Source organism: Salmo salar, chromosome ssa10 (genome assembly GCF_905237065.1).
Source record: "Salmo salar chromosome ssa10, Ssal_v3.1, whole genome shotgun sequence".
Taxonomy (NCBI): domain Eukaryota; kingdom Metazoa; phylum Chordata; class Actinopteri; order Salmoniformes; family Salmonidae; genus Salmo; species Salmo salar.
Window position 1 is genome coordinate 85,047,515 of NC_059451.1, and position 19,972 is coordinate 85,067,486.

Sequence of the window (19,972 nt, forward strand, 5' to 3'; positions counted from 1 at the left end):
GCCTCATAGTAATAGCTTTCGCAGAAAAGCTTGTTTTGTCATGGTGATGGGCCAGTAAATAATACATCTCAACTGCTGGTCAGTATGCTAAAAGGTTGATGGTGGTGAGACATTATTGAATTATACGTATATGGTGGGGACACATCTGCTGAATAATACAGTAGATTGATAGTGGTCATATGCAGGACGACCACTGAATAATGGATCCATGTTGGTGAAACCCAGGACCTCCTGGTGAATATGGAGGAGGAGAGGCAATATACTGTACTACAGGACCTGTGGTGGTGTCTGGTTGTCTGTATGTGTGCTGCTGGATAGTTCTGTCTCATTCCCATACAGTGTTCATTATTGTGAACTGATGGTTGTTTTCTGTATCCAGATGTTGCTGGTGTCCTGTTCTCATGGGATCAAATGTAATGCATGTTATAGCACTGAGTGGTACAGCAAGATCACACTTGGTCATATGTTGTTTTTGTTTAGGATAATATCAGCAGTCTTCTAAGAACTTTGTCGTTGAAACAGCAGTGCCAACATGTATGTTATTACATTATTCCTACATATCTGTTTGGGTTTGCTTAGTCAGCTCTACTCACTAAGAGCCCTATTCAATCATGAATCTACACATTCATTTCTACACTCTTAGAAAAAAAGGAGCTATCTAGTACCTAAAAGACTTCTTCAGCTCTCCACATAGGAGAACCCTTTAAAGAAGCCTTTTTAGTTTTGGGTACAACTCTTTTGTTCCATGTAGAACAGAGGAGGCTGGTGGGAGGAGCTATAGGAGGACAGGCTCATTGTAATAGCTGTCCAACCTCCATTAATGTCCAACCTCCAGCCAATCAACGAGGAAACCTTGAACATGGGCTAATAAAAGAAGGTCACGATAACAGAACAATGAGGTGTTAATGACTCACGAGTTATTCCACAATTCACAATCCTTGATTAGCTCTCAAATTGGATTCAGTCCAGTGTTTACATTGGAAAATCAGGCTAAATGTGTAATTGAAAAATCGCATCTGATAATTACCCTTCATTATTGGATCATACAGATTTGGACAGCAGGGTGTTTCTTCCCACCCCATCAGTTACAGTGGGCAGTCAATGTGTTTGTGATGACTGTGTTCTTGTGCTTACAGTCTGATCTGCCCATCCATCTGAGCCCCACCTCTTTCACTTCCTCCCCCAAAATGTCTAAGTCAATGCCTTGATCAATCAGGAAGGTCCCACGGCATGCTGATGCCTGTTTAATAACCAGAGCACACAGAGCAGCCAGATATTTCTGCTCTGCTTCGTCTAACCCATAGTATGTTCACAGATCAGATTTGTTTTCTAGCAGAGTGTGAATTATTCCACCCAGCCAGCGAAGAGAAGACTTGCAGCGCTTGGGGCTCCTGACAGCGCCAGCCACAGCCCTGTCAGAAATACTGCTGACTCAGGCATCTTCAGGGAAGACTTGGATTGAGGCTCTGGAAATGGATTTGACCTTTGACGCGGTTAACCATTAATCCATGGCAAAACTTTGAACGTGCCCTCCGAGGGGAGGGGTGGACAGGGAGAGCAGCCACGCGTCACAACCATGACCTGTAACTATTGTAAAGTGAAATGGTAAAACTAATGCCTCTGTCTGTCCTGGAATAACCTCTTTTATCCGCTCCGGATGAGAATGAGCTGGATATTCTGGGGCATTCTCGTCTGGCAGCCCTTCAACTCCTGTGGCATTATACCAAAAAGCACAGGTTTCTCCCGGTTTATAGAGGTGGTTCTACTATTAGATGCTGTGTAGGAAAACCAGAAGTACAGCCAAACTTGGATAACCGGTCAGGGTCATGTAATGTTCCTCCGTACCTGATCTAAGAGCTTTCCCTATTATCATGCTAGACCAGACAGATGCTGTTGGACTGGTAATACTCTAACAGACAATGTTTTACAATGCAAGATTATAGAAAGACAAATATACAGTGCATTCGGAAAATCTTCAGACCTGTTAGATGCATTCAGGACAAAGTTCAATCTTGGTTTCATCAGACCAGATACACTTGTTTCTCATGGTCTGACTCCTTTAGGTGCCTTTTGGCAAACTCCAAGCGGGCTGTCATGTGCCTTTTACTGAGGAGTGGCTTCCGTCTGGCCACTCTACCATAAAGGCCTGATTGGTGGAGTACTGCAGAGATGGTTGTCCTTCTGGAAGGTTCTCCCATCTCCACAGAGGAACTCTAGAGCTCTGTCAGAGTGACCATTGGGTTCTTGGTCACCTCCCTGACCAAGGCCCTTCTCCCCTGATTGTTCAGTTTGGCTGGGTGGCAGCTCTAGGAAGAGTCTTGGTGGTTCCAAACTTCTTTCATATAAGAATGATGGAGGCCACTGTGTTCTGGGGACCTTCAATGGTGCAGAAATGTTTTGGTACCCTTCCCCAGATCTGTGCCTTGACACAATCCTGTCTCTCTGAGCTCTACAGACAATTCCTTCGCCCTCATGGTTTTGTTTTTTCTTTGCCATACACTGTCAACTGTGGGACCTTATATAGAAAGGCCTTCCAAATCATGTCCAATCAATTGAATTTACCACAGGTGGACTCCAATGAAGTTGTACAAACATCTCAAGGATGATCAATGGAAACAGGATGCACCTGAGCTTAATTTCAAGTCTCAAAGCAAAGGGTCTGAATACTTACAGTTGAAGTCGGAAGTTTACATACACCTTAGCCAAATACATTTAAACTCAGTTTTTCACAATTCCTGACATTTAATCTGAGTAAAAATTCCCTGTCCTAGGTCAGTTAGGATCACCACTTTATTTTAAGAATGTGAAATATCAGAATAATAGTAGAGAGAATGATTTATTTCAGCTTTTATTTCTTTCATCACATTCCCAGTGGGTCAGAAGTTTACATACACTCAATTAGTATTTGGTAGCATTGCCTTTAAATTGTTTTCCCTGGGTCAAACCTGTTTCCTCCAGCATCTTCACAAGGTCCTTTGCTGTTGTTCTGGGATTGATATGCACTTTTCGCACCAAAGTACATTCATCTCTAAGAGACAGAATGCGTCTCCTTCCTGAGCGGTGTGACGGTTGCGTGGTCCCATGGTGTTTATACTTGCGTACTATTGTTTGTACAGATGAACGTGGTACCTTCAGGCATTTGGAAATTGCTCCCAAGGACGAACCAAACTTGTGGAGGTCTACAATTTTTTTTCTGAGGTCTTGGCTGATTTCTTTAGATTTTCCCATGATGTCAAGCAGAGACACAGAGTTTGAAGGTCGGCCTTGAAATACATCCACAGGTACAATTGTATACATCAATGATGTCGCTCTTGCTGCTGGTGAGTCTCTGATCCACCTCTACGCAGATTACACCATTCTGTATACTTCTGGCCCTTCTTTGGACACTGTGTTAATAACCCTCCAGACGAGCTTCAATGCCATACAACTCTCCTTCCGTGGCCTCCAACTGCTCTTAAATACAAGTAAAACTAAATGCATGCTCTTCATCCGATCGCTACCTGCACCTGCCCGCCCGTCCAGCATCACTACTCTGGACGGTTCTGACTTAGAATATGTGGACAACTATAAATACCTAGGTGTCTGGTTAGACTGTAAACTCTCCTTCCAGACTCACATCAAACATCTCCAATCCAAAGTTAAATCTAGAATTGGCTTCCTATTTCGCAACAAAGCATCCTTCACTCATGCTGCCAAACATACCCTCGTAAAACTGACCATCCTACCGATCCTCGACTTTGGCGATGTCATTTACAAAATAGCCTCCAATACCCTACTCAATAAACTGGATGCAGTCTATCACAGTGCCATCCGTTTTGTCACCAAAGCCCCATATACTACCCACCACTGCGACCTGTATGCTCTCGTTGGCTGGCCCTCGCTTCATAATCGTCGCCAAACCCACTGGCTCCAGGTCATCTACAAGACCCTGCTGGGTAAAGTCCCCCCTTATCTCCGCTCACTGGTCACCATAGCAGCACCCACCTGTAGCACGCGCTCCAGTATGTATATCTCCCTGGTCAACCCCAAAGCCAATTCCTCCTTTGGCCATCTCTCCTTCCAGTTCTCCGCTGCCAATGACTGGAACGAACTACAAAAATCTCTGAAACTGGAAACACTTATCTCCCTCACTAGTTTTAAGCACCAGCTGTCAGAGCAGCTTACAGATCACTGCACCTGTACATAGCCCATCTATAATTTAGCCCAAACAACTACCTCTTCGCCTACTGTATTTATTTATTTATTTATTTATTGTGTTCCTTTGCACACCATTATTCCCATTATTTCTATTTCTACTTTGCACTTTCTTCCACTACAAATCTACCATTCCAGTGTTTTACTTGCTATATTGTATTTACTTTGCCACCATGGCCTTTTTTGCCTTTACCTCCCTTATCTCACCTCATTTGTTCACATTGTATATAGACTTATTTTTCTACTGTATTATTGACTGTATGTTTGTTTTACTCTATGTGTAAGTCTGTGTTGTTGTATGTGTCGAACTGCTTTGCTATATCTTGGCCAGGTCGCAATTGTAAATGAGAACTTGTTCTCAACTTGCCTACCTGGTTAAATAAAGGTGAAAAAAATATATATATATAGAAAAATTAAAATAAATTAACTCAGATGATGTCAATTAGCCTATCAGCAGCATTCTAAAGCCATTACATCATTTTCTGGAATTTTCCAAGCTGTTTAAAGGCACAGTCAACTTAGTGTATGTAAACTTCTGACCCACTGGAATTGTGATACAGTGAATTATAAGTGAATTAATCTGTCTGTAAACAATTGTTGGAAAAATGACTTGTGTCATGCACAAAGTAGATGTCCTAACCGACTTGCCAAAACTATAGTTTGTTAACAAGAAATTGGTGGAGTGGTTGAAAAACGAGTTTTAATGGCTCCAACCTAAGTGTATGTACACTTCTGACTTCAACTGTGTGTAAATGTATGTTTTTTTTTTATACATTTTCTAAAATGTCTAAGAACCTGTTTTCACTTTGTCATTATGGGTATTGTGTGTAGATTGATGAGGAAAAACATTTATTTAATCAATTTTAGAATAAGGCTGTAACGTAACAAACTGTGGAGAAAATCAAGGGGTGTGAATACTTTCCCAATGCACTGTATATGTATATCAGATCCATTGTCCATGCGTTTATACTCTGAAAAATAAGAGGAAACTAAGTGACTACTATTCATCTCATAAGAAATATGGAAACATTTAATTTTCAAAGAATTGATGATGTGCCTTTGACAAAAAAGAAAAGGTTATCCAGCTGCTGTTGATGAGGAGTCTAAATGTGGATCTCCCTTCTTTGTTGGGCGAGCACACAGACACTGGACAATTGTCTTGCTTCCCCCCTACTGTGTTGTCTATTTTAGTTTTGAAGATTACATCTGTCCTTACATAACACAAAGCCATGGTGTGTCAACGAAGTCTGAGATTTTAGGCTAAACTATGCATCGCTGTAAGATTCTATGATGATCTTTTCACCCCCACCTAAAGTTAATTAGCACTCTCTCATTGGCTCACAGATACAGCGGGCACACAGGGGATTTTGATGGGTTGTGTGCGTGTGTCTGTTGCAGGTGCTCAGCTCTTGGTGACCATGGAGACAGTTGCCATTTCTTGAATCTGTTGCAGGATTTCCATTTAAACACGTCTAAGAGCATCAGGGTAGGTAGTCACAATTCACTTCCATCAGTTGAGATAACATTCATGCACATTCAAATACAAACTGTGTCAACTTTGGGGAAACGTACATGGTTATTTAGTTATCATCTAACCAAGAAACAAAACATTAATTTTCAGCCAGAAAATCTAGATTTGAAATCTCATGGTAAGGAATTTGGGACTAGATTAGAGTCAAATTGACACTGTGTAAATGTTTAGGACAATGAGTCTTACCTATAGATGCTCACCGTTGCTGTCCTGATGGTAGAAGAGTGTTTACAGGTTAACAGCAGAGGTGTTGGGAAGGAGCCTAATGAGGGTGGCTCAGGTAGGGTAAAGTCCCTGTGGGGATCTCTGCTCTGAGTTCATTATAAGGCTGGGATTCAAACCGATCACGCTTTGTCAACGATGCACATTTTAAAGGCAATGTTTCTGCGATTGCGGAGAGCATATTCACAGTAAACACTGCATATGTCGGCTAAATAGAAAATTACCTTTTTTTCAACCACACATTAAATTGGATCTACTGGTGAATGGATAAAAATCTGGCCTACACAAAAAGGTTGGTCAGAACCGGTCCAGAACAGTTTAAAGTCCCCTAAATAGGGAACTTAAAGTGTAAACCTAATTTTCGGAGCTATGAATTTAATCCCGGCACTGTCCATAACCACCAAATTCATCCAGGAGTTGTGGTTGTGGCTTCTGGGACCATAGCAAGGTAGGTACAAAATAGGTTTTCTAAACTAACAACTTCCTTGTGCATAATGATTATAACTCACTGTTGACTGGGCTTTGGATGAGCCATGTCACTCCTTAGGGCTTGATTCTATCCGTATTGAGGAAGTTCAGTGCTATTGCACGATTGAAATTTAAAGGCAATGTTGACGTATTCGCAAAGACTGCATTCACGGTAAACGCTGCATAGGGTAGTTCGGGTCAACTAGCCCCCCTTATGCAAAATGTCTAATTGCTGACACAAAAAAAAGCTAAGTTATGCTTTTTCCACATTTTGCTGAGTTACAACCTGAATTGAAAATTGATTAAATGTAGATCTTTTGTCACTGGCCTACACAATACCCCATCATGGCAAAGTGGAATTATGTTTTTTTTTTAATACAAATTAATAAGAAATAAATAGCTGAAATATCTTGAGTCAATAGGTATTCAACCCCTTTGTTATGGCAAGCCTATATAGGTTAAGGAGTAAAATTGTGCTTAACAAGTCACATAATAAATTGTATGGACTCACTCTGTGTGCAATAATAATGTTTAACATAATTTATTTTATGACTACCTCATCTATGTAACCAACACATACAATTATCTGTAAGGTCCCTCAGTCGAGCAGTGCAATTCAAACAATGATTCAACCACAAGGACCAGGGAGGTTTTCCATTGCCTCACAACGAAGGGCACATATTGGTAGATGAGAAAAACCAGTCATTGAATATTATTAATTACACTTTGGATGTCATTACAAAGATACAGGTGTCCTTCCAAACTCAGTTGTCAAAGAGGAAGGAAACCACTCAAGGATTTGACCATGAGGCCAATGGTGACTTTAAAACTGTTACAGAGTTTAATGTATCCTGTTTGCAACAAGGCACTAAAGTAATACAGAAAATAATGTGGCAAAGCAATTCACTTTTTGTCCTGAATACAAATGGTTAGGTTTGGGGAAAGTCCAATACAACACATTGCCATGTACCACTTTGCAAATGTTCAAGCATAGTGGTGGCTGCATCATGTTATGGGTATGCTTGTAATCGTTAAGGACTTGTGAGTTTTTCAGGATAAAAAATAAACGGAATGGAGCTAAGCACAGGCAAAATCCTAGAGGGAAACCTGGTTCAGTCTGCTTTCCACCAGACACTGTGTCACGTCCTGACCAGTAAAAGGGGTTATTTGTTATTGTAGTTTGGTCAGGGCGTGGCAGGGGGTGTTTGTTTTCTGTGTTTTGGGTTTTTTGGGTTATGTTCTATGTTAGTCTATTTCTATGTTTATTCTAGGTTGTCTATGTCTAGGTTGGAAGTGTTTGGGTTTGGTCTCTAATTGGAGGCAGCTGTATCTCGTTGCCTCTGATTAGAGACTATATTTAAGTAGGTTTTTTTTCCTCATTGTGTTAGTGGGTGGTTATTTTCTGTTCAGTGTTTCATGTACCTGACAGTACTGTTTGGCTGTCGTGTTTTTCTTGTTTTTATGTTTATTCTATGCAAATCAATTTATAACACTTTTGACATGCGTTTTTCTGGATATTTTTGTTGTTATTCTGTCTCTCACTGTTCAAATTAACCTACCATTAAAATTATAGACTGATTCTTTCTTTATCAGTGGGCGAACGTACAAAATCAGCAGGGGATCAAATACTTTTTCCCCCCACTGTATATTTGAGATTCTTCAAAGTAGCCACCCTTTGCCTTGATGACAGTTTTGCACACTCTTGGCATTCTCTTAACCAGCTTCATGAGGTAGTCACCTGGAATTCATGCTGGTGACACTGTCCGTGATTTATTTAGAATTCAAGGCACACTTAACCAGCATGGCTACCACAGCATTCTGCAGTGATACGCTATCCCATCTGATTTGCGCTTAGTGGGACTATCATTTTTTTTCTCCACATGACAATGACCCAACACACCTCTCCAGGCTGTGTAAGGGCTATTTGACCAAAAAGGAGAGTGATGGAGTGCTGCATCAGATGACCCGGCCTCCACAATCACCTGAGCTTAACCCAATTGAGATGGTTTGGGATGAGTTGGACTGCAGAGTGAAGGAAAAGCAACCAACAAGTGCTCAGCATATGTGGGAACTCCTTCAAGACCGGTGGAAAAGCATTCCAGGTGAAGCTTGGTGAGAGAATTCCAAGAGTGTGCAAAGCTGTCATCAATGCAAAAGGTGGATACTTTGAAGAATCTAAAATCAAAAATATATTTTGATTTGTTTAACACTTTTTGGTTACTACATGATTCTATATGTGTTAGTTCATAGTTTTGATGTCTTCACTATTATTCTACAATGTAGAAAATAGTACAAATAAAGAAAAACCCTTGAATGAGTAAGTGTGTACGAACTTTTGACTGGTACTGTATATATACATGTAAGTAACTTTTCTAAGTTAGGAAATATCAGTTCAACTTACCTCAGAATCATTTAGTGGAGTGAATTTTTTTTTTTTTAGATGAGACAGATTACATTTTTAGCTGAGCAAGAGCAGTGGCAGACAGGGAAAGTGTTGAAAAAAAATTAGTGACATAAAGTGGTTTCTGTGAGAATTGTTAACCCAGTGGGCTAGTAAGCTCACGTTACCCTATGTCGGCTCAATAGGAAATTACTTTTACATTTCAATTGTGCATATGGCATTTTGAAGACATAACCAGCCATGTAGGAAGGTAACACACCAACTGAAACGTTCGTTTTGATTAAAAATGAGTTTGTCTGACCTTTTCTGACCACCCAAAAGGCATCTTTTCCACTACTTGCTTTTTACTATAGACAAGCCATTCCAGTGTTATGAGAGCAGCAAATATGAATCATTATGTCCATTCAAACGGAACCTCAATTCAATTTCATCTTATTGATGGAAATTGGATCTAATGTAAATCTAGTTGACAAATGGAGGTAATATTCCAGAGTATCATTTCCATCCCACTATGCCCTGAGGTGGTTCACATTTTTAGAGAATGTATTTCATAAAACACTGCCAAATGTTATAATGTTAAATGTTCGTTGTACAGTGCATTCGGAAAGTATTCAGACCCCTTGACTTTTTCCACATTTTGTTACAGCCTTATTCTAAAATGTATTCAATAGTTTTTCCCCCCTCATCAATCTACACAATACGCCATAATGACAAAGCAAAATAGGCTTTTAGAAATGCTTGCACATTTATTAAAAAGAAAAAAACAGAAATATCACATCTCCATAAGTATTCAGACCCTTAGTACTTTGTTGAAGCACCTTTGGCAGCGATTACAGTCTTCTTGAGAATTACACTACAAGCTTGGCACACCTGTATTTGGGGAGTTTCCCCCATTCTTCTCTGCAGATCCTCTCAAGCTCTGTCAGGTTGGATGGGGAGCGTCGCTCAACAGCTTTTTTCAGATCTCTCCAGAGATGTTTGATGGGTTTCAAGTCCGGGCTCTGGCTGGGCCACTCAAGGACATTCAGAGACATCCCAAAGCCACTCCTGCGCTGTCTTGGCTGTGTGCTTAGGGTCATTAACTTGTTGGAAGGTGAACCTTTGCCCCAGTCTGAGGTCCTGAGTGCTCTGGAGCAGGTTTTCATCAAGGATCTCTCTGTACTTTTCTCCGTTCATCTTCCCCTCAATCCTGACCAGTCTCCCAGTCCCTGCCGCTGAAAAACATCCCCACAGCATAATGCTGCCACCACCATGCTTCACCGTTGGGTTGGTGCCGGGTTTCCTCCAGATGTGAGGCTTGGCAGTCAGGCCAAAGAGTTCAATCTTGGTTTCATCAGACCAGAGAATCTTGTTTCTCTTGGTCTGAGAGTCCTTTAGGTGGCTTTTGGCAGACTCCAAGCGGGCTGTCATGTGCCTTTTACTGAGGAGTGGCTTCCATCTGGCCACTCTACCATAAAGGTTTGATTGGTGGAGTGCTGCAGAGATTGTTGTCCTTCTGGAAGGTTCTCCCATCTCCACAGAGGAGCTCTAGAGCTCTGTCAGAGTGACCATTGGGTTCTTGGTCACCTCCCTGACCAAGGCCCTTCCCCCCCGATAGCTCGGTAAGGGCGGGCGGGCGGCCCGCTCTAGGAAGAGTCTTGTTGGTTCCAAACTTCTTCCATTTCAGAATGATGGAGGCCACTGTGTTCATGGGGACCTTCAGAAAACATTTTTTTGTTACCCTTCCCCAGATCCGATCCTGTCTCGGAGCTCTACGGATAATTCCTTCAACCTCATGGCTTGGTTTTTGCTCCAACATGCTCTGTCACCTGTGGGATCTTATATTGATAGGTGTGTGTCTTTCCAAATCATGTCTTATCAATTGAATTTACCACAGGTGGACTCCAATTAAGTTGTAGGAACATCTGAAGCATGATCAATGGAAACAGGATGCACCTGAGCTCAATTTCGAGTTCCATAGCAAAGGGTCTGAATACTTGTGTAAATATGGTATTTCTGTTTTTTATGATTAATACTTTTGCAAAGATTCTTATGTGGTATTGTGTGTAGATTGATGAGCCAAAACATTTATTTAATCGATTTTAGAATAAGGATTTAACATAACAAAATGTGGAACAAGTCAAGGCGTCTGAATACTTTCCGAATGCATTGTATAGTACTCTACTCTCCCTTCTCCCTTACTGGGTGGCGCTGTGTTTTTTCTGTATATATTATTCATGACAAAGTCAGCCATGGGTTATTCTGATTATTTTCATAACATATCAGAAAAGGGACAGGCCTCCCTGATGCTTTACATTGATTGTCATTCTGTATCCATCCCACTCCTGGACCACACTGTCTGAGTGGGTCTTACTGGACTGCCATAGGGTACTTGCACTCAACCGGGACATTGTTGACAATTCATAGTGGCTCTTCTCACCCCAATGCTTTGTGTGTGTGCGTGTGTGCGTGCACACTGTGAGAGTCTAATGTAAGCTGATAGGGTTTCTCTGCATTTCCATCATGGGAAATTAGATCCCCATTAGGGGAAAATACTCCGTCTCAACCAATTTTCAGCTGATTAAGACGCAATTGGGCCCAGTTTTTCTCTCTTCTTACTGCACCTCTCTCCCTCGCTCTATTTCCGTATCTCTTCCTTCCTCTCTCGCTCTCTCTCCTTCACCTTTATCTCTGAAGGTAGAGAAAATGTTCAATCAACTGTTTGATATTCATCTCTCTACTCCTGTAATTGTGTTGCAGTTCAAACTGTGGTTGTATAGTTTTATGTACAAAGTTATGAATCCCTGTAATGAGCCACAATCCCAATAGACAGATTCACCAAGATTCCTTGCCATTTTCATTTGATTCTTTCAACATAGGCAAACAGGCAAGAGTAAACACTGTGAGATAATATCTCTCAGAGGACAGAACAGGTGGATGATAATGGAAATTAGGAGAGAAAACAGACAGATAGTTGCGTGAAAGAACAGGAGAGAAAAATAGGTGACCTTCAAAAGAGCACAGGTCCAAAGGTTGAGTTCTATAGCTAGCTGGTCTCATGCTGTTTCATTAACAGTTCTAGAGTAAGGGAATTTAATACATGAACATACAGTACATGTGAATGTTTTTGATCATAAACACATTTTCAAAGGTTTTAGGGTTTTTTGAAACCCCATTTCAGCAAACAAAAGTCTGGTGGTAAAACACAATGTGGTCCAGTCTTCTGTCATTCACTACAGTTATCCAGCTGCTGTAAGAGATAACGCTGGTGCTGAACAGAGAGGCACTTGGAGGGTCAGTCGGCGTAATACCTGTGTGATTAAGGCATACACACCAAGATAGACGTCCTTTAGGCCTACAAAATCACCCTGGGCAGGTTGACGGAGAAGCTATAGCAATAATGGGTGTGATTCCCGGGACCAACCGTACATAAAATGTATACTAAGTCGCTAGGAATAAAAGCATCTGCTAAATGGCATATATATATATATATATATATATATATATATATATATATATATATTATTAAGAGTTGGTGTCCTTTAGAAATGGTCTGATCCTTCCCATCTGCCCAGTGTTGTATTTACGCTTAGGTGGTTGGGTCTATCAACATGTTGACCAGGTTGTGCATGTTGAGAAACATGTCAGAGTCCGTCTTCGTGGTGGAGAGGCTTGCCTCAGTCAGACCAACTGGGATACATACTCTGACAGAAGGTTACTTCTTAGTTTCCTGACCTGTGGCTAATGAGATTAGTTCTTACTCAACATATCGGCGTCCCCACTTATAGCCGTGGAAACACTTGAATCTTATGCAATTGTATGTTGACACTAAAACAACCACCTCTAACCTTACACAGTATACTAAAGATCCCAGCTAGCACATTTGGTTCCTTGGAAGTTCTGGGAATGTACGTTTTTGGTTTCCCATTGGTTCTGGGAACGAAGTCATACGTTTATTGAGCAGTAAAACATTTTTTTTTTTTACGTTCTGAGAAAGAAATGGAAGATTTTGCCTCTTTTGGAAATGTTCATTTTTAGGTTGCAGGGAGGTTCTGAGAACATTTTACTATGGTTCCTTGAAGGTCTTATTAACGTTCTGAAAAGGAAAATTAAAGGTTATTTGAAGGAAATTAAATAACCTTCTGAGAACATGTTTCAATAAGTATTTTAATTAAACTGCTAGCTTAGTTTGGGTTAACTATTTTGAACTCCAAGCACAGATAGGACACATGGAAATTAATTTTCTTAGGCGTTAATCATGCAAACGTGCTATTTATTGTGGCACAGCGTCAGTGAGATTCAAACCTATGATCTGTTCTCTATCCATGGAATTAGTCCACTGCGCCATCAGGATGGAGCTAGCATTCCATGTTGTTTTTTTATTTATACAAAGCTGCTCATTTTTGTCTATTCAAAATGACCCCATTTCAAAGGAAACAAGCACTCATTAAGATCAGGTGTGGCCAATTAATGGGCTCGGGCCAACACACCTGAACACACTAAACAAGATAGAGGATAGAGTTTTTTTGTGGATTTTATGGAAAGTTTTCTTAAAGTTCTCTGATCAATTTGAGACATGACTTGAAATAGAACCATGATGAAACCTGTAGAAAAGGTTATGCTGAAGTCCTGAAATTAAAACAGAAGACGATTGTCAGAACTATTTGATAACATTCCCAATGTCAAACCAGTTGGAGAACATCCCTAGAACATTACCAAAATTGAAATTAAACGTAACCATATTTGAACTTTCTGTTAAAGTAATGAAATACACTGTACCAAGAAAGTAACTTTTTTTTGTGAAGTTCCATAAATGTGCTGAGAATGCTCCAAAGTCAATCAACTATCTTGCACCATTCCCAGAAAGTTTTGGGAAGGTTGTATGCAAAATAACCATAGGACAACCCCACTCTCACCAAGTTCTAGAAAACATATGGTTCTCAGAACGTTATGTGCTACCTGGGATTGCATTGCAGTGTCTGACTATATATCCTTGTTTGAACTGTCCTATATCCAATCAAAGGAGTTAATGACATAGTATTGATTGATAAGTCTCACCTAGGGGTTCTGAGTTAAAAAGAATTACCTGTCTTTTGCAATGACATTGTTCACGTAAATCTGTAATCTCTCTTTACAACCTGCTCATGTCTCCAATCTCTCTTCCTGGCTGAGGTTTCACACGTCTGAAAATTGCCTGTCAATTCAATTCAATTCAATTCAATTCAAGGGGCTTTATTGGCATGGGAAACATACGTTAACATTGCCAAAGCAAGTGAAGTAGATAATATACAAAAGTGAAATAAACTGCAATAAATTACCTGTCTCTCTGTCTGTCTATTTGCCTCTGTCTTTGGGAAATGTAATCACGCCCAGGATCTTGCAAGGATCCTCCCATCCCTTGTACAGGCCTCTCAGTCTAGCATAAGGACACATCATAACAAGCTGCTCTCATTATAGTGCACTCAATTACATTTAAATTAGATTTCAATTACAGTTTAGGTACAAGTATTGCATTTACTCATTGTTACAGGCTAGGGTTAGTGGTTAGGGTTCAGCTGGGGTGTGGGCATGAAGCTAGGGTTAGGTTTAGGATTAGAATTAGGGTTGAGACTAGGGTTAGAGTGGAACCAGGATGAGATATGAAGCTAGGGTTAGGGTTACATTTAAATCTCAGCCTACATTTTTAAATAGTCCCATTGAGTAGAGTTATTAAGTTGACCTAAATCAAAATAATAACTACAGTCTAAATACAGTTTTTGTTTATTGCATGAGCCACTAATATCTCCAATAGCTTTCTACTGGTTGATTTTGGTGCATTTCATTACTTCTGTCAGTAACCAGAAGTCCATTGGCAAATTCTCTTCATGATAACACCCCCAGCTGGTCTAAACGTGACATGGCATGTGGACAAGTCACTTGGCACTTACACACTGAGTATACAAAACGTTAAGAACACCTGCTCTTTACATGACATAGACTGACCAGGTGAATCCAGGTGAAAAGTATGATCCCTTATAGATGTTACTCGTTAAATCCAGTTAAAACTGTGTAGATGAAGGGGAGGAGACAGGTTAAAGAATTTAGACTATTGAGACATGGATTGTGTTATGTGTGCCATTCAGAGGGTAAATGGGCAAGACGAAAGATTTAAGTGTCTTTGAACGGGGTATGGTAGTAAGTGCCAGGCGCACCGGTGTGTGTCAAGAACTGCAACGCTGCTCGGTTTTTCACGCTCAACAGTGTCCCATGTGTATCAAGAACGGTCCACCACCCAAAGGACATCCAGCCAACTTGACACTGTGGGAAGCATTAGAGTCACAATTGGGCCAGCATCCCTGTGGAAAGCTTTTGACACCTTGTAGAGTCCATGCCCCGACGAATTGAGGCTGTCCTGAGGGGCAAAAAGTGCAACTCAATATTAGGAAGGTGTTCTTGTTTTGTACGCTCAGTGTATATCACTCACTCAGTTCATCCTCCTCTACTGTAAGATTAAGTATAAAGTATAAAACATAGACATTGTGTCAGCTTCTTGGCTTTCCTATTGTGTCATCATACATACAAGCTGCTGCTCACAATTACAATTACATTTGAGGTACAAGTATTGCATTAACAAGTATTGCATTTATTCTACTGTACAGTAGATGTTGAAAGAGCTTGGAATTTGGTTGACCTCCTCCCACTCCGTAGAATGTTATGTCACTGGGGATTGCAGAAATCAGTTTTCTCCTAATGTTTTGAATGCAATTTAACTAGGAATATGCCCTAGTCTGATTTTCGAATAAATCTGGTGTTATATACAGTATAGTTTGGATCAATGCCAGCCACCTTATGAGACGGCACAACTCAACTTAATGAAGTGTCATTAAAAGAAACAGAACTACATGCATCGATCAATACCGAAGTAGCTTGACTTTTCACTAACACATTTAAAATCCAACGTCATACCTCTATTAGTGGGTTCTCCTCTCCATTCAACTTTAATTTCCCAACTAAAATTACCTTTTAAGAGATAGGTAGAATGGAGGCTGACATAATCAAATGGTTCCAAGTCTGGAGTAGAGAGGGACAATATGCTAAATGACTGGGGCTTTGGACGTAAATTATTACGTTTGATAGACCAAATAATCTGAAGAAGTGCTACGTCAATAGCCTTATAGAGCAATACCTCATGAGATATACTACTGAAATAATCTTTAGAGCTAGGTTTTGTGCATGCAGAGGCATCCATCCACCAGTACAGTTAAAATACATCTAATAAGCCCAAGTGAACCATTATGATTACAGTATGACATTACTCAAATTTAGGATAATATGCCAACTATGCAAGTATGTTACATTATAAAATGTCTTACATCATTCTAAATGATAGACCATATACAAGGAATTCTATGATTACAAGAGTCCTGTGTGATTGAAGTGGATTGGATCCTAAAACAATTCAAAACAACAGAGGGTGCATTTCAGTAGTGTACTGTAACTAAGTACCTGTCCTTTTGATCTGCCTGTTAATCCCCTGTATCATCTAGATTACAGCCACAGCTGTCTAGTTGGCCCTAGCTGACTCCTGCCCTCTGCTCTCCGCCAGGGTTTAAGGAGATTTGGTGGCCCTCTAACCCATGGACTCAGTTCTTGGAGAAGAGGGTCACCTAACCTAGACATACTGTGAGGAGGTAGGTTATGCCACAAAGAGATCAGGTTAAAGAGTGGTAGCGAGGTCAAAACAAAGCTATGGCCATGCTGCTTCATTCATGCTAGATGACCTAGGGCTTGGAGGATGTGATCTTTATAATGTATGTAAAGACAGGTATTAAGAAAAGCCACAGAGGATGTCTGCCTACAGAGTAATGCTACATTAATGATTTGTATAGGTAAAGGCCCCTACACACCTTTTGGAAACGAAGCAAACACAGCGAAGGAGCATCGTTGTCTACAGTTGAAGTCGGAAGTTTACATACACTTAGGTTGGAGTCGTTAAAACTCATTTTTCAACCACTCCACAAATTTCTTGATAACAAACTATAGTTTTGGCAAGTCGGTTAGGACATCTACTTTGTGCATGACACAAGTAATTTTTCCAACAATTGTTTACAGAAAGATTATTTCACTTACAATTCAGTGTATAACAATTCCAGTGGGTCAGAAGTTTACATACACTAAGTTGACTGTGCCTTTAAACAGCTTGGAAAATTCCAGAAAATGATGTCATGGCTTTAGAAGCTTCTGATCGGCTAATTCACATCATTTTAGTCAATTGGAGGTGTACCTGTGGATGTATTTCAAGGCCTACCTTCAAACTCAGTGCCTCTTTGATTGACATCATGGGAAAATCTAAAGAAATCAGCCAAGACCTCAGAAAAAAATTGTGGACCTCCACAAGTCTGGTTCATCCTTGGGAGCAATTTCCAAATGCCTGAAGGTACCACGTTCATACAGTGCCTTGCGAAAGTATTTGGCCCCCTTGAACTTTTCGACCTTTTGCCACATTTCAGGCTTCAAACATAAAGATATAAAACTGTAATTTTTTTGTGAAGAATCAACAACAAGTGGGACACAATTATGAAGTGGAACGAAATTTATTGGATATTTCAAACTTTTTTAACAAATAAAAAACTGAAAAATTGGCTGTGCAAAATTATTCAGCCCCCTTAAGTTAATACTTTGTAGTGCCACCTTTTGCTGCGATTACAGCTGTAAGTCGCTTGGGGTATGTCTCTATCAGTTTTGCACATCGAGAGACTGAAATTTTTGCCCATTCCTCCTTGCAAAACAGCTCGAGCTCAGTGAGGTTGGATGGAGAGCGTTTGTGAACAGCAGTTTTCAGTTCTTTCCACAGATTCTCGATTGGATTCAGGTCTGGACTTTGACTTGGCCATTCTAACACCTGGATATGTTTATTTGTGAACCATTCCATTGTAGATTTTGCTTTATGCTTTGGATCATTGTCTTGTTGGAAGACAAATCTCCGTCCCAGTCTCAGGTCTTTTGCAGACTCCATCAGGTTTTCTTCCAGAATGGTCCTGTATTTGGCTCCATCCATCTTCCCATCAATTTTAACCATCTTCCCTGCCCCTGCTGAAGAAAAGCAGGCCCAAACCATGATGCTGCCACCACCATGTTTGACAGTGGGGATAGGGTGTTCAGGGTGATGAGCTGTGTTGCTTTTACGCCAAACATAACGTTTTGCATTGTTGCCAAAAAGTTTGATTTTGGTTTCATCTGACCAGAGCACCTTCTTCCACATGTTTGGTGTGTCTCCCAGGTGGCTAGTGGCAAACTTTAAACGACACTTTTTATGGATATCTTTAAGAAATGGCTTTCTTCTTGCCACTCTTCCATAAAGGCCAGATTTGTGCAGTATACGACTGATTGTTGTCCTATGGACAGAGTCTCCCACCTCAGCTGTAGATCTCTGCAGTTCATCCAGAGTGATCATGGGCCTCTTGGCTGCATCTCTGATCAGTCTTCTCCTTGTATGAGCTGAAAGTTTAGAGGGACGGCCGGGTCTTCGTAGATTTACAGTGGTCTGATACTCCTTCCATTTCAATATTATCGCTTGCACAGTGCTCCTTGGGATGTTTAAAGCTTGGGAAATCTTTTTGTATCCAAATCCGGCTTTAAAGTTCTCCACAACAGTATCTCGGACCTGCCTGGTGTGTTCCTTGTTCTTCATGATGCTCTCTGCGCTTTAAACGGACCTCTGAGACTATCACAGAGCAGGTGCATTTATACGGAGACTTGATTACACACAGGTGGATTCTATTTATCATCATTAGTCATTTAGGTCAACATTGGATCATTCAGAGATCCTCACTGAACTTCTGGAGAGAGTTTGCTGCACTGAAAGTAAAGGGGCTGAATAATTTTGCACGCCCAATTTTTCCGTTTTTTATTTGTTAAAAAAGTTTGAAATATCCAATAAATTTCGTTCCACTTCATGATTGTGTCCCACTTGTTGTTGATTCTTCACAAAAAATTACAGTTTTATATCTTTATGTTTGAAGCCTGAAATGTGGCAAAAGGTCGAAAAGTTCAAGGGGGCCGAATACTTTCGCAAGGCACTGTATGTACAAACAATAGAATGCAAGTATAAACACCATGGGACCACGCAGCCGTCATACCACTCAGGAAGGAGACGCGTTCTGTCTCCTAGAGATGAACGTACTTTGGTGCGAAAAGTGTATATCAATCCGAGAAAAACAGCAAAGGACCTTGTGAAGATGCTGGAGAAAACGGGTACCAAAGTATCTATATCCACAGTAAAAACGAGTCCTATATCGACATAACCTGAAAGGCCGCTAAGCAAGGAAGAAGCCACTGCTCCAAAACCGCCATTAAAAAGCCAGACTACGGTTTGCAACTGCACATGGGGACAAAGATCATACTTTTTGGAGAAACGTCCTCTGGTCTGATGTAACAAAAATAGAACTGTTTGGCCATAATGACCATCGTAATGTTTGGAGGAAAAAGGGGGAGGCTTGCAAGCCGAAGAACACCATCCCAACCATGAAGCACGGGGGTGGCAGCATCATGTTGTGGGGGTGCTTTGCTGCAGGAGGGACTGGTGCACTTAACAAAATAGATGACATCATGAGGGAGGAAAATTATGTGGATATATTGAAGCAACATCTCAAGACATCAGTCAGGAAGTTAAAGCTTGGTCGAAAAATGGGCCTTCCAAATGGACAATGACCCCAAGCATACTTCCAAAGTTCTGGCAAAATGACTTAAGGACAACAAAGTTAAGGTATTGGAGTGGATCACAAAGCCCTGACCTCAATTCTATTGAAAATGTGTGGGCAGAACTGAAAAAGCATGTGCGAGCAAGGAGGCCTACAAACCTGACTCAGTTACACCAGCTCTGTCAGGAGGAATGGGCCAGAATTTACCCAACTTATTGTGGGAAGCTTGTGGAAGGCTACCCAAAAAGTTTCACCCAAGTTAAACAATTTAAAGGCAATGCTACCAAATACTAATTGAGTGTATGTAAACCTCTGACCCACTGGGAATGTGATGAAATAAATAAAAGTTGAAATAAAATAATTATCTCTGCTATTATTCTGACATTTCACATTCTTAAAATAAAGTGGTGATCCTAACTGACCTAAAACAGGGAATCTTTACTAGGATTAAATGTCAGGAATTGTGAAAAACTGAGTTTAAATGTATTTGGCTAAGGT